This window comes from Podospora anserina, chromosome 3 (assembly GCF_000226545.1).
Source record: "Podospora anserina S mat+ genomic DNA chromosome 3, supercontig 2".
In the NCBI taxonomy this organism is placed as follows: Eukaryota; Fungi; Ascomycota; class Sordariomycetes; order Sordariales; family Podosporaceae; genus Podospora; species Podospora anserina.
Window position 1 is genome coordinate 5,994 of NW_001914856.1, and position 1,732 is coordinate 7,725.

A 1,732-nucleotide genomic window follows, 5' to 3' on the forward strand; every position below is an offset into this window, starting at 1 on the left:
GTATAAATATTACACAATCTTGTGTACATTTCTGGTTTTGGTAATTTGTTATGGTGTGGGGAGGGGCTAGTTTATGTTAGGGATATTTATGGGAAAGCAGCTGTAGTCGGGGAGGTATGCTGTTCTCTTGACCGTTTACCATTAGGTTTAGATGAGAATACATCGGGGTTGTTCCCTGCGGAAGATTGAGTTGAGGGTTTGGAGGGCGGGGGATGCGGTGTTGGATTGTTTGGAGGGGGGCGGCGGGGTGGGCGGGGACGGGGGAGTGCAGGAGGGCGAGGGTGACGAGGCAGGAGTATGAGGAGAAAGGGGGGGAGTATATGAAGGTGAGATTGCCCTTGACATTAGTGGGAGAGAGAGATGTGCTAACAAGTGATATAGGAGCATGATTTGGGGAATGCCTTTGCTGGGTAGATCAGTTTACACAGAGACATAGAAGGGAGAGAATGCAGGTGATTGTGGGACAGGAAAGGGCGCGATGGTTTCGGATGCCTGGAGGGTCTGCATAATGCGATAGGCATAGCAGTGTTATAAGATGTTTATTCTTGTATTGTTCCAGTTTTGGGACTGTTGAAAATGTCCTTGCGAGAATTCTCTCGTGGTGTGAACACCTCATATGTCTGCTGCCCCTTCTACACCTAGACTTGGGACTGCTAAGCATGGCTACTATCCTCTCATAAAACCCATCACATATCAACACACAATCCGCCCCGAACAACCACATACGACCACAGACAGCTGAAAATACGGGATCCCGTCCGCTCTCCCCTAGTCAAACAGCTGATCGCCAGACTAGTACTCAGGTGGGTGACCACTGGGGAATCCCTGGTGTTGTATGTTTTTTGTTCTCCATACCGGTGGATCTTTTTGTGGTGTTGGAGTCCTTGACTGACTCGAACATGTTGATCGGGTTAGGGTTGAATGTGAGGAGTGAGAGCTTGAGCACAGGCCATATCGATTGGAGAACCGGAAGCTCGGAGCTCTTTAAGCTCAAGCTTCGAGTTGGAAGTGAACAACGTCACTTTGTTGCTTTTTGAGCCTCAACTTTGTCTTTTTGAACCGGTCGACTGAAACGGAGCTGGTTGTACGGCATAATTGGGACTCAATCTCCGTTTTCAGAGAAGAGGCGTCGACTTGCTTGAGGAAACGGCATTGACATCTGCGAAGAGCTGCCGCCAAGATCAAGCTTCACCACCACCACCACCACCACGTCAACACAGTTACAACACAACACATCCACATACCACCACCAACTTTCATCCACACCCTACAACCACAACCACACATCCCAACCAGAAAAACGCGCAAGAAAGGAGCAGCAATGGCAAAACAATACTTCTCCCCCTACGCCCCCCGCACCCCGCGCTCCCCCCGTCTAATCCTGATCTGGATCTCCTGCTTCCTCTTCCTCGTCTGGCTGACCTGGTTCCTGTCCGGGCGTTCCATGGACGAGAGGGTAGCTCGCACCAATTCCCGGCTTCAGTTCGGGAAGGAAGGCGAGGGGGATGATAGGAGTTGGCATGAGGCCAGGGATGAGCACAACTAAGAATTTACCACCGCCACGACGAGTATTTGACTCACTTCACTTCATCATTTTACACTCTGCAACCTAAACTGTGGTGGGATGTGGCTGGATTGGATGGGGGAGCGGCGTGGGGGAGGGGGGATGAAATGGGATGTCAGGGGTGCTCAAAGGGGATGGAAAAGGGTAGAGAGAGAGAGATTAGGAGGG

At 50.9% G+C, this 1,732-nt stretch overlaps 1 annotated feature.

The window, feature by feature from the left end:
* Positions 1 to 719: 719 nt before the first annotated feature.
* Positions 720 to 845: a sequence feature (rRNA 5S).
* Positions 846 to 1,732: the final 887 nt, after the last annotated feature.